This window comes from Peromyscus leucopus, chromosome 13 (assembly GCF_004664715.2).
Source record: "Peromyscus leucopus breed LL Stock chromosome 13, UCI_PerLeu_2.1, whole genome shotgun sequence".
NCBI lineage: Eukaryota > Metazoa > Chordata > Mammalia > Rodentia > Cricetidae > Peromyscus > Peromyscus leucopus.
The window spans coordinates 17,771,884-17,786,648 of NC_051074.1; positions in this window are offsets into that span (position 1 = coordinate 17,771,884).

Genomic DNA, 14,765 nt, shown 5'->3' on the forward strand with positions numbered 1-14,765 from the left:
CTAGTAGCTGCCATGTACTCTGTTTCCCATGTCATCATATCAACAATGGGTAAAACTCAATACAAGGTCCTTTGCATCCCATTATTACCACTTGCAAAACAAGAGTTTGACATATACCTACTGTGTGTTCAGTGAGATGTTATGCCTAAATGGACACCTAATCCCCATCTTTATAAGGATACACAAATTCTGTCAGTTGCACAAAATGGAGATTATAATCATTTATTCCAACTTAGGCTGTTTATGACCTGTTAAGTTCACAGGGGAAAGGGAGCTTTTCGTAGAACGCCACAGGAAACACAAAATGGCATAAGAAGGGAAAGATAATAATCAATAGCCAGAAGCTTATTGATTTTATAACAAAGTACTACATTAATTTATTAGAGAAAATAATTTTGTAGCTAAAAGAAAACACTGGACTTAGAAACAAATAAAACCTAAGCATATTTAATGAAGTACTTTTTGTCTTCCTAGCATATTTCCTAATGAACCACTCTCATGGACACTAATACATTAGCAAGCCCCACTTCTGCTATATTATACCATTAATAAGCACAAAATATCAAAGGAAATTTTGAAGTAAGCAAAGAGCACTGTATTTTATTTCATTTTTCTGAAGTTTTCACACAGAGAATTATCATTTTCATTTTGCTTGTTTTCCCAACTGACTTTGGTGTTAAATTCAATTATTTTTAAAAAATCATATTAATAACAGCATGACCCAAGAAACCAATTTTCATCCCTGGAAGAAAGTGAGAGAGTGAAGATGTAACCAACCAATGAAGAAAAAGAAACATTGTGAAATGAGATTTCTGATTCTTATTTCTGGAATGTGCATTCTTTACAATATAAAAACCACCAGTACAAGAGGGTATCACTGAGATAAACTGTAAGTGCTGTTTGAAAACTATCACCAATGATATATATGATATATATAATATGCATTGTTAATGTATTACATGTATTATTATATTATATGTATTAATATATTATATATAACATATATTAGCATCCACTGTTCCAATACCCTTCATGGAATAGTTAGATATATTTAGGGAAGCAGCCTCTTTATGCTTTGATTGGGAAACCGTGTGCTGCTCACTCTTTATCCATGACTCATTCAATTTAATTTCCCAGTTAGGCATTTATTGAGTCGGTGCTGACATGCACTGAGATAATAGAGGTGCCACCGAAAGGCTTATGTGAGAATCAGTGAAGGGAGAGGGGAGAGCCCAGTTTTTAATGGAGCTGAACTCCTTATTTTTTTGTATTTCTTCATTTTTATTACTATTGTCGATCAAGTAGTACATTGTGGTTCTGCTAAACCTAACTAATATCTTACTCATCCTGACAATTACTTATCGGTGTATACTTGTAATTAAACCCATTCTGGGATTTGTGTCAGCCCTCCTGCACAGTAATCAATACTAAATTGTAACAAAAGAAAGAGACAATATGTGTTGTTAGTGAATTTTTGCCTGTACTTGTACAAATAAGATTAGAAGCATCATGTAGAGAGAGCTGTGAGTACATGACATTTTCCCAATAACTGTTTTTCATTATTTTGAAGTGTGCATAGAAGTCCTGCCATCCTGGCTCCTCTCAGCCTCAGCTACATGTCACAGAAGATTCAGCTTTGATGGCTGTCTCTAGAAGAGCACAGACTTAAGTAATTTATAAAGAACAGAGATTTATTTCTCACAGTTCTGGGGGCTGGATGTCCCAGATAACTGTCATATGGAAAGTATCTTGTTAGTAGGTCATCTTGTGTTAGAAGGTAGAGAGGCATGGTCACAATATGAAAACAACAAGCTGAACCTCCTGAACTGGGGCTTTAGTTCCAACAGAAGTTTTTCAAGCCATATCATTGATTCTTTAGCAATTTAAAACAAAACAAATCTTTGTCACCACCTGTCCCCACCACCCTAACGTCACTGATTCCTTAAACAACAAAAGGTTCTGGAAACAAAATAATTTCTCTTGGTATGAATATTAAGATTAACATGGTAGGGTGTTGATCAAGTCAGTTTGGTGACTAGAAAACCAATGATGAACTGACAAAAAATCTTCCTGTTTCCTTGGTTTCCCATATTGTAGTCAGCTGCTAGTTCTAATCGATCTTCTAGACCACTATTTAATGCATTGTATCTATGTATGAAATTCTCAGAGAATTAATGAAAATATAATTTTTAAGATACAAGCCTACATTTATAGATATAGATCCAATTATTTAATCTTCAAAAAAGCAGTTAAAGTGTGAAGCCAGAAATGTATATGAATACATAGATGTCCATGAAACAAAAGTTTTTTCCTCAAACACTTCAAAAGTGAAAACTACAATGAAGTAATTTCACTTTTATAATAACTACTGCGTTAAAAATAATAGCTATGGCTTAGCACAGTGAATAGGAATGGTGTTCACCCAACAATTAGGAAAATGGTTAATTTAAGTTCAAAATCCTTTTGCTATCTAGACTGAATTATCTTGGGCTAAGAACATGTCAGCCCTGAATGTTCCATCTTATTGTTTTTGTTGGTTTTATAAAAACAAACATTTAGGTGTATGGATAGTTATATCTTGAATTACAAGGGTTTATGTTCTTTCTTCAGTTACCAGTTTATATTCATCAGTGTTAAAGTGTGTTATATGTACAAATCTCTGTGGTTAGAGATACAAATGTAAGTACAAAGGGTACTCTAACATATCTTTATATTTACTATTAATGTCCTTCTTACCATGTCTATGTGACCTGAGGTCATATGTATGTATTAGAAGTGATTTCTAATATCATTTCTTGCAGTGCTCTTGAAATAATATTAAAAATTAAAAATTGTATTTATAATTAAACAAAATTAAGGACCTCAATGTAAGGACAGATTCCCTGAATCAGATAGAGAAGAATGTGGGACAGTAGTCTTGAACTCTTTGACACAAAAAGCATCTTTCTGAACAGAACACCCAGGCACTAAGTACAGTAATTAATAAAGGGACCTCATGAAACTGAAAAGCTTCTGTATGGCAAAGAAAATCATCATTTTGACAAAACAGCAGACAACAGAAGAGAAAAGATCTGTCTGTGCCAGTAACACATCTAATAGAGAGCTCAAACATACAAGAAACTGAAAAAACTTAATCTCAAGAAAACAAATAACCCAGTTAAAAGGGAGTACAGAATTAAACAAAGAGTTCTCAAAGGATAAACACAATGGCCATGAAACGCTTAAAAGAAATATTTAACATACTGAGTTATCAGGGAAATACAAAACTATTCTGAGGTTTCATCTTATACCAGTCAAAAAATAAATTAATTAATTTTAAAATTACCTAGGTCAATAAAATAAATGACATCTCATGCTGGCAAAGTGTGGAGTAAAGGGAACACTCACCCATTTTTGGTGGAAGTGTAAGCTTTTATACCCACTGTGGAAATCAGTGTGGCAGTTAATGAGGAATCTGGGAATAGATCTACCTCAAGATCTAGCTTGGGCATCTATCCAAAGGATGCTACATCCTACTACAGACATACTCGCTCATTCATCTTCATTGCTACTCTATCCATAATAGTCAGGAACTGGAAAGAGCCTAGATGTCTATCGATGGGTGAATGGGTAAAGAAAATGTGGTACTTTTACACAATAGAATAATATTGAGCTATTAAGAAAAAAATGTAATTATGAAATTCAAATGTAAATGAATGGCACTAGGAAAAAAATCAACCTGAGTGGATTAGCACAGACTCTAAAGGACAAATATGCTATGTATTCTCTTATATGTGGATGTTAGCTTTTAAACCTTTGCCATGCATGCATGCTACTATCTAAATAACCAGAAAATTTAGGTAAAGAGTAATTGACAAGAAAAGGGAATGATCTCCAAAAAAGGGGTTAATAGAACAATATTTGAGGAGAGATTGGGGGACACTGAAGTGGGAGGATTAAATGGAGAGGATGAAAGAGAGGGATACAGGAGGGAATATGGGGTTGGACAATTCACACTAAGGGCTATTTGAAGCATCATATATAAATGAATTATCTAGAAGTTTCTTAAAACACATACATACATAAATGGAATCACTAAATAATTGGAGAGACAAAGCCCCAACTAGCTATCTTTCTCCACCAAGTAAAACCTCCAGTGCCAGGAATAGGTTACATCTAGTTCAGGTGTTGGCCAAACAGGCTACATAGAAACCAGTAAATATCTCATGCTATTGCCAAGGCTATTGGCCTTTCCATGCAAACTCATAATCAGGCCCCATTGCTGAAGACAACACCTACATATCTCATCAAACATGGAGAAGTTGAGTTGGTGCCTACTTCACTCTACTGACTCGAGTTAATGGTATTAGAAGGTATTCTTCACATCATCGGGGGCGGGAGGGGGGGGGATTAATAACCCTGCTTCAGATCCTACAATCTACAACAGTGACCTGTCTACATGATATGCTGGTGTAAGAGAGGCACAAACATTGTGGGGAAATCATGGCCAGAATATATTGCATGCAAAATATTTTATTTTCAATGAAAATATATAAATATCCATCTGTTCTTTTATCTGTATGTTAGTCTTTAATTAAAATTCAGGTGAAACATTCTTATGGTCAGATGTATATTTCTCTTACAGAGTTCTCTGATAGATAATAATGTAGCTAAACACACACCAGTTCTGAATTGTTCATTCAGTGAACAAACCTGCCGATCCCAAAGCTTACCTAGTAGTTTTCCAACTAAGATGAGCAAGTTTTCATATTTGGATAAAGAAGAAAACTATTTCAGATCAGTTACATCTGTTCTATTTCTACAGCAAGGTCTGCAAAGTATCACAGTCCTTTTCATTTTGCTAAATTCTTTTTTCATGCTAGCAAAACATAACACAATCCCAATTTTGACAGTAGTTACTTTTTCTTTTGTTCTTCACAGATCTTCAAATTTAAAATGGTAACAAGATATTATTGTTTTGCATAGATGGATTCATGAATATCATAACTCACCTTTATGACCAACTTATAGATTCTCATACTTTCATTTATGCTAAATATTTTGAACTATCCATTCTTCATCCAGAGAGTTGTTAGAGTATATTTCACTTAATTGTTTGGAGCTATACTCATATTAAAAAATGTTGTTTGCTTAGAACACAAATTCCATGAATATTCTATATTTTGTTTGATGTACCTTGATCATATGATCCTTGATTTGAAGCAAGATTTTGAGGTGATATTGTAGAGTTTGATTTAAGGCATTTTGTTGTTAATTTCTGTTCCAATGGTATTGAACGTGAGCTTAATAACGGCATGGAAGATAAAAAGGAAAACTCAAAGGACAAACCCGTTTAAATTATCAAATCTTTTGGTTATCTAAAACAAGGGCAGTTTTTAAAATAATGTCACTTTTCTACTTGAAAAGGACAGTGCCATGTGGGACAAGGAAGCGCTCAGGGGATGGATAATGAGATACAGGCCTTTCATTGGTTTGAACATAGCCCTAGGTGGTAGCAACCGAGAGTTTCTGCCATCTGGTACCTGATCAGTGGCTGATGTGAAGTTGTTGACTTCACTTTAAAAAAAAAAATAACAAGTGTTCTTGAAGAAAAGTAATTTTGCTGTCTACTATACCTCTATAACCTTGAACAAGTCATTTCTCCCTCCCTTAATTTCCCCATCTCTGCAAAAAGATAATGTGACAGTAGTCGCCTGTTTATCTGTCCTTGAATTAAAACATCATCAGGTATTAAAATAAAACTTTCTAACATATTTTGGAGCCTTAGTCTGTCTTTATTTTGAGAATATAGATACAGCTGTATAATATACAGTTAAGAAAAGTCTACATTGAATATTTTAAAGAGGCAAGTGTTACATATTTCAAGAGCTTATATATTCTGAGAGTTGAATGTGTATTCAATATGTTATCTAGAAATGCTTATAGTTCCTCAATTCCATTGTCCTCAAATTCACTTACTCTAAAAAGAGAAGTGCTAGGTTTGCATAACAAAACCTGAAGTCATAGCTCATGCCAGTTCTTCCATGAACTGGCTTAGAGAGTCACTTAAAGTATATAAAACTCTAAAGTAGGTAATATAACTCTTGGTAACTGTTGAAATATTTTTTCCTCTAAACATTACAAGGAATGTTAAACCTTTGCCTTCAAATAATTTGGTATATGACAAATCCTTGAAGTTTTACTTCCTATTTCAAGTAAGGTGATGAAAAGAAGATTGAAGAGTAAAGTATGTAGTGAAGTGTAGTTGGAAGTTTTTATGGGCTCCACCCAGTCTGCAGCCACTCAGACCCAAATAAACACACAGAGGCTTATATTACTTATAAACTGTATGACCATTAGCTCAGGCTTATTACTGACTATCTCTTACACTTAAATTAACCCATAATTCTTATCTCTGTTTAGCCATGTGTCTTGGTACCTTTTTTCAGTTCTGTCTTCACATCTTGCTTCCTCTGTGGCTGGCTGGCAACTCCTGACTCAGCCTTCCTCTTCCCAGCATTCCTTTAGTCTGATTGCCTTTCCTATACTTCCTGACTGGCTACTGGCCAATCAGTATTTTATTAAACCAGTGTACAAAAGCATTATCCCACAGCACTGGAATGGCCTGGTGTTTTCGCGAAAGTGTCATCAGTTATAATAGTATGAGTTTGAGGTATTGGGGCCCGGGATGACTCTTGGGAGACAGTAATAAACTAACTCAAGGAAAGTATTGTTCCCTACTTGAGATTGTAGATTCTAGTCTGTAGATCATAAGAGTGTTGAGGGTGCTGGATTGGAAGAGACCAGTAAGAGAGATAGAAGGACTTGAAGACCAAACAAGATCAGAACTTGAAACAAAGTAATAATAAGGATAGAAATAGGGAGCTGAATAGGAGAGCAATTGAGACACACACTCAGAAGACAGTGAAATTTTAGACAGGGGGAATAAAGGAGTCTGTCTCACAAGTTTACATATTCCATGACTGGGTAGTTATGGGTATCAATCAAATGTTTCAGAATTCAGAAACCTGCATAAGTATTTGAAGGAAAAATAATATGCTTAGCTTTCAGCTCATTGTTTCTACCATTGTTATAGACATGTTAAGGTGAATTATGTGATAGTCAATAATACCTAAGGAGTCAAGAGGCTAAAAACAAGTACAGGTTACAAGTGGGATGAGTTAAAATGGATAAGATTCTTAGTTGAAGACTTTATAATCCACCTATGCTAGGACAATTAGAAATAGAAATATGCATCCAGAGAGAGTTTAAGAGCATACAAAGAACTGGTCCAACATACAGAAGAGCCTATACTCAGAGCTTCTAAAAACAACATTCTGAAAGAGGAAAAACAAAGCAGGCCAGTAGAGCTGCTTAATCTCCTAAAATGGGGAAGAAATAGAGAGAGAAAGCTTCCAGAGAATATATCAGATGAAGAACTCTGCCAATTCATACTAAAGCAATTACTTGAAAACAGGTGTTCTCTGTCTTAACTTTAGAAATCCACAAAGTTAAGGACTACATATCAAGTCCACCACTAGTAAATTAGAAGTAGAGCAGCCTTGATGGAGAACACTTGTAAACTCTTTCTCACATTGTCCTTGAAGCTTGCATTGGGTGTATCTGCATCTCAGAAGCTACAGCAAATGCCAAGTGTTGCAAAGGTAGCTGGGAAATACAGCTTTTAGCTATTCAGCCTCTAAATAGAGCCTCTTAAAATGGAGTTTGGAATGGTTTTCAGAAATTCAATCTGTCATGAGATTAAAATTGATGCATAAGGAAGTCATGGTGTGTGTCAGTAAAAGACAACATGTGGCATTAGAAGAGAAGTAAGCAAGGAAGTGAAGAGAAGCCAAGGACAAGAACTCACAATACAAGTATTTAAAGGACACATGAGATAGGAGGACATGAAAGGCTGAAATAATAACAAAGAAAAAAAGTAGATGGCTTGCTTATCAAAAAGGGACATTTTTCAGAAAAGGAATTCCCAGCTCTCGTGCTGCCTAAACATTAATCAAGAAGCATTATATTTGTCTAATAACACCTTTGCAAGAAAAGTATCACTAGAGAGCCAAGAAACCATACAGCAGCTATTCAAAAAATTAACCAGAGGAAATGAAGTAAAGGTAGCTTGATACCAGAGAGAAGAGTATGGAAGGTAGGAGGAGATATGAAAGGCAAGAAATTCCACAAATGGAAACAGTCCAGTAGAGTGGACCTGACATGTCCAGAGGACACAGTTTCATTTTGGTCTACCCTGACCTCTGGCTCCTACAATCATTCTGCCCCTTTTTCTGTAATGGACCCTGAGCTGTGGAAAGGGAGGGTAATATAGGTGTCACACTTGTGACTTAGCACTGCGTGGAAACTTATTCTCTTTACTGGGGCCAGTTGTGAGTCTCAGAATCAACAACCTTCTACTACATAAAGAAACATGTCTGATGAGTTCTGAGAGCTCTACTAATCTGTGGGGAAATTTGTGAACTTAGGGGGTCATTTCAGAGCATGGTTGACACTTTTTAAATTTTACTTCATGGAAGTATTTGTTTGAGGTAATAAAATAAGCAGTCATATCTAAAAAGGTGATAGATTTGGTTCATCTTTATATTAATATACATTAATGCTGTCACTAGAAATTATATATGTAGTTATAAGCTTATATATAATTATATATTTTATATATATAATTACATAAAACTAAAGATATATATTTAGGTAAAGGCATGTCAACCTAGCTGTGATTTCATGATAGGGTTTCACATTACTATACTACAAACAGCAATAATAGGACAGGTCATTCTATTTTTGTGTATAATGTTTATGAGAAAGGTATCTTACCTCTCCACCCATCCTGAAACTATGGTATCAGGGCAGCTATGTGTCTGCCTGAACAATAGCACATTATATTGTACTCTGTCATGCTTTGACGCAACATGAACACTTTGACATTTATCCTGATAGCATGACCCAAAACTCACCTGGATAATAGTTTTTATCTAATTGAGAAAGAGAAAATACCCTAATTTCAAAATGAATTTTAATTCAACCAGAGGTACCCACATGGTTATAATTCAAAGTATCACTGAAGAAGTCTAGTACACAGGGGACACTCTTCACCAAGCTTGAAAAATTAATACTTGTCAAATCAGTCCTCTTTTGAAGTGAACTTGTGACAAATGTTGCCTGTTCAATGTCTTTCTAGAAAGCTAATGTGTAATAACAAAATTAACAGCAGCACACAGCATTTCTATGTGTTAGGCACTTCATACATTTTCACAGCAGTCTCAAATACATGGCTAATATATTTCTCTGAACACAAGGAAACTGAGACCCATAGTGATTGAGTAAATTTTGCTAAAACTTGCAGAGCTAAGTGGTGGGGCCATGAACTAAACACGCAACCTAGCTCCGGAAACCATAGTATTTGATGAATATCTAAATACAAATACTTCTGTCATATTAATCCTCCTTCCTTTCTGGTTTAGCAGATGACAGAGGAAGGGATAGTTTAAGATGAACATCCCTACCTCCTAGACAGCAAGGAAGAAAAACAGAAGCACAAGGTTAAGACACCGTGTATACCATCACTTTAGTAATATTAATTACCATACGTCTCTCCAAAATCTGTTTATCATTATTGGCATTGTGCTTATGTAAAAGCTAGCTTTTATTATCTCTGGCACGTACATCATTACAATGATCATAGTTTCCTATGTTTATGATATTTATGTTGGGTCAGCTATGTTTCTTATTAACTGTTGTTTGCAATGCCTCCCTGTTTAGCACAAGCTGCTAAGTTCCCCCAGTGTGCTATTCACAGGTTCTTTTTTGAATCTGTAATAAATGATAAATGTTAAAAAAAATGATCAGTTTAAATACCACTTTCTGTTGCCATCCCTCCCCACAACACCTCCTACAGTTTTGCTTCATTGCAGCTTTCTTCCTATGCTTTATTTACACTCCAGAAGTTAGTTTGGAATCCATATGATTACTTTCACACCTACCTTAAATTGAAGTCAACCTATTAATTCAATTTGAAATGATGGCATCACTTTTCTAATTAGGTCAAATTATTTGGTGTCTTTTGCACTTATTGGCATATCTTTTCAATGAGATAAAAAAGAAATTACAAGCATAATTTGTCATTCATTCATAATACCCTCTAAATGTATACTATTTATATTAATGCAGAGAGCTAGTGGCTGATAAGGAAAGCTAGAAAATCCTGCACTGTTTTTATTTGTACTCAGCAACTGATAACAATCATGAAAAAGTGACCAGCACTGAGAATAACTGAGCACATACAAGGTTATAGCATGTTCACCTAACTACAGAAAATGAGAAAACTATCCCCAAGTATTTATTCTTAAAAGGTAAGTGATAGATAATGAAGGATAGAATGGTAAATTTACATGAAGTGTGTGTGTGTGTGTGTGTGTGTGTGTGTGTGTTCAGAGTAGGCAGAGATGAAAACTAATATCAGTGAATTCCTACCTAGTTTAAAGGCTAACAGAAAGAAATCTGGGTAACTTTCTTCCATTACTGAAGCAGCTATTTTAGATGTCGTATCATGTCAGTAAATATCAATACTCCATATTGTCTTTATTTTTAAAAGTGTAGTTTCTTTCTTTCCTAATTGATTGATTCATTGATTGATTGGCATGTGTATGTGTGTGTATCTGTATGTGTGTGTCTATGGGCATTTGTGTGCCACATGTGGAGAGCAGATGACAATTTGCAGAAGTCATTTCTCTTCTTCCAATATGTGGGCATCTAGGCATTGAGGTCAGATTGTCTGGCTAGGTGCCCGTGTCTTTACCCACTGAATGTCTCACCAGTTCCTCCACCTTTTTTAATGTACCATTTTAGAATGTTCTTAAATGTGCCTTTTAGTAACACATCATTCTTTTCTTTTCTTATTATTAGCATGCATTATTCAAGAGCATTTTGATAATTTAATATTTGCATAAATGAAGAGATCTGACATAAATAAATAAGGAAAGGTAAGCAATTAATTGTAGCCAAATATATCTAAATCCCAATTCAAGAAGTACTCCTAGTATTAAATGGTTTTTATAATATACTAAGAGGAGATTACTGTACTTTCTAGACATACAGAAAGGAATATTATATAATTTTGGAAGGTAAGAAACAATGTAAAATTTTTAGAACAATAGCATAATTTATCACTGATATAATAACCTACATTTCTTCTTTGAGGAATGTACCACTATTAGAGACAATAATGTTTCTTAAATTATTTGCTTAGTGTCTTTCAGCCTCAAGGAAAGCTTGACATTTTAGTGCTACCCAAATTATCTTGGAAACTCAGCATTGAATAAACAGTAAAATTGCCTTGTGTCTGTGTAGAGTACCTGCTTAATATGCAGGAAGCCCTGAGTTCAATCCCCAGCACCACAAAATAGCATTCACAAGACTCTACGTGGCCCATCTCCATTAGAAACATAGACTATGTTTTTGAAGAGGATAAGATATCAGTCGCCCTTTTATCCTTCTTACATATTTATTGTGAATGAAATCCTATATATAACATTTAGAAAGTAGAAGTGACTAGAGAAGCAACTCTGTGATTACCCCACCTGAGGGACCTTCCCAACACTCATTAGGTCCAGGCAGGGGACGACAAGCCATCTAATTTCTACAGAGTCCAAGAGTTCCAATGATGAGACAGTCCAGAGAAAGAAGACACACTCTCAGTCCATGAGAACTTCAAACGTGGTGGAGAATTTCACTAACAACTGAGAATTAGAGTTGATTGTATCTGCAAGATTCTTAATAAATGAAAGATATAAAAAAGGAAGTCTGAGCAGACAGCACTCAGACCATGTCTGTTGACAACAGTGAAGCTGTGCGTCTGTTTGCTAGACAAGGAGAAAACAGGGACCATAATTGTAACTTGAATAATTCAGCATATCTTAGAAAATTTTATTTCATAACATACAAATGTTAACAATTCTATTAAATCATGACAAATAAATTAAAATCGGGTGAGTGATAAAATAATTATAATAGGTTAAGGAAAACAAATGTTTACTGATGCAAAGAGATATGTTACTCTGAAATAGAGAAAGCAGTAAGAGTAAATACTGAACAAAAGGAAATGTGGTCAATACTGAAATATTTAACTGAGTACCAGCGGAAAGGAGTGGGGGATGTTTTACTCTGAAAGCCTTTGCTAGGAAATACTGCAAATGGACCTCAGACATTCTGGTGGAGTGAGCACTTCTTGAAGCAACACCCCAGAAAGAAGTTATATAAGGCTCACTGTGTCTTCAAAACAGAAATTGGAGCTCAGACGTTCATCTAGCAGCTATGTCTGGCACATAGTGTGAACATATTAGGAAGGGAATAACTATACTTTAAGTGTTCCAATTGTTTCAGCATCAACATGAAAATCACTGCCACAACAACCACACACTGTACCTTTCATTAATCAGCCACATAAAATTCACACTTCTATTCCTCTGTGTCATTAGGAAATAAGACAATGCTAGAACAACCGTCTTTCATTGGCGCATTCTCACAAAACTGTCAAAGAAAATACATACAAACTGTGTTATGCCTAAGGTACACCCAATAAAACTGGGTAGCAGACATCAAATATTACTTTACTCCCTGAAAAATAAAATGGAATCTCCCATGAATACAATAAGTTTACAGTATCCTTTTAGATCTATGTATTGCGACTCTGGTAAATCAACCTACTATAGGTGATGTTTGTTTTTCAAGAAGGCGAGGTGGTGCACATTGAGAGGCAAACCTGTGGCTTCTAAAACTCCTTTGCTTTAAAGTTCCATGATGTGAAGGATCAAGCCTTTAGACCGAGGCCTAGCAACAGGTGTAAATGTTTTTGAGCATTATAACACCGTTCCCACTAACTTGATCCTAATGCTTGTGGTTTGTGTGAAACAGACCACTTGCTTTAGAGGAAACATTAGGAAGTATGATTGAAAAGCAGAATGTGTGAGTCACGCTGTGTGCGGAGACTTTAAGGCAAACAGTTTCAAATCAGCTCCCCTAAGATAATGAGAAGCCACAACGTCACCTTTCTGTGGGAAATTACTATTAAAATAAGGTGTTAAATTGATGCTAAGAAGCATGAATGAAGACATTTGGTTAATTTGAGCAGATAATGAATTTTTAATATGAAATGCTTTGCCTGCACATTATACAAAGTGTTACCTTATCTAAGTTTCTTTGATTAAATGGCACCAGAGAGTATTGGAATTGGTTTCTAGCCAGTGCCATTATCATCCCTCAGAACATTGGGGAATGTATTAGATATATTCTCTGACCTTTTGAGTAACATATTGAATTCTAAAATACAACACAGTATGAGCAACAATAATGTTCTTTTACATCATTTGAACTATATTGCATTTCATTTTTCTTCTTTCATCCTGATGAATCCTTAGAAAACTGTACATGCTGTGCTTAAATGACAAGAAGAAAACATTTCCCTTGAAGATAGACCTCTTACAAATCAGTCCCCCAAATATCAGACATAGAAGAGGGCCAATAGCTATGTATACAAGACAAGAGTGATAAAGTGATGTGTGTGGGATTTTTCTGCAACTGTTCTGCCAGTTTTAAGAAGTATGGTAAATATGAGAGATTTTTCTAAGATTTCACACTGACTCAGGAAATAGGGGATGGAGCCTAAGAGTTTCTGTTTTCTAGCAAACTTTCAAGAGATGATAATGTTCTTGAGCAACAGCTTGTAATTTGAAAAGGACCAATTTCAACCAACTACACAATATTTATCCTATGTATAAACATCCTTCAGGCAACAGAACAAGAAGGGCTAGAAGTTTTCATCAGCATCCTTAAACTGACATGATATCCATATGACTATGAAAATTTTCATAAGCCATGTTAATCCTGGGGAAGGACTATGAAACTCCCATGTTTTTTTCAGTGTTTAGGATAAAGACACCTTTTCAACCTAAATGTATGGAAAAAATGCCATGAAAGTCACTTTTCATAAGTATATTTTCAGTGTCTCCTAAATGTAAGAAACTATAGTAAAAACACAACCAGACAAAGAGCCTGAGGGGACGCTGCTCCTGGATTCTAAGAAACACTTACAGAAATACATGAAGATGGCAGTCATTAATAAGATACCTTATACTCAGGATTAGTTTGAACAGTAAAAATGATGACAGAGTGGGTTGCTAGTGAGAAGATACACACAGAAGGACCCTGGATACAGATAGTAAAGAAAAGGTAAGACCTGGTTTTTAAAAAAAATGGAACACTTTCAAATATGCCTTTAAAACTATCTGTGAGCCATTGCATTAGGAGGCTTTTAGGACACAGTCTTTTCAGATACACCACTCATTTTGTTACAATGCAGCTGCAAAAGAAGGCATTAAAGGGACTTTTTATGAATAGGCACTTAAAATTTTCAAATTTCTTCACTGTGCCAAGAATGAGCCTCTTCAGAGCACATAAAACTACCCGTGTTGAGACAAACATGGTATGCAAGATGATATAAAGCTGTCCTTGAGCTGACTTAGAGAATAGCATGAGGCCATCAGGAAAGGGGGTCTAATCCCAGTGACTACAGTGAAGCACAACAGCATACAGGTCACCATGGCCTGAGCAGAGTGTTCTCACATGAAAGGCCCCCAAACATGCACAGAGATTAAAGAGGAGCGAGGCCTGGAGTTGTGCCTTCATGTCTATCAGTGGCTTATCTGAGCATCTAATGATGGAATTCTGATAGATAGAGAGAGCCTGGAACAGTGTTTTTGCTTGTAGGA